Source organism: Mastomys coucha, chromosome X (assembly GCF_008632895.1).
Source record: "Mastomys coucha isolate ucsf_1 chromosome X, UCSF_Mcou_1, whole genome shotgun sequence".
NCBI classification, from domain to species: Eukaryota; Metazoa; Chordata; class Mammalia; order Rodentia; family Muridae; genus Mastomys; species Mastomys coucha.
In genome coordinates, this window is record NC_045030.1 from 129,112,783 (window position 1) to 129,113,012 (window position 230).

The window sequence follows — 230 nt, forward strand, 5'->3', positions numbered from 1 at the left end:
GCCTCCAAACTGCACAGCACCGGAGTTATGGGAACCTGCCTGGCCACACTCAACTTTTTACATGGGTACCTGTATCTAAGCTCAAACTTTCCTGGTTAAAGAGCAAGGACACTTAACCAAGAGTCATCTTTCCAGCTCTCACTTAACAAATCTGTTATAATAAATGCCCAGAAGTGCTTCTGCACATTCAGAGGTCTATAAAATATATAAAATTAAAATAATAAAAATAC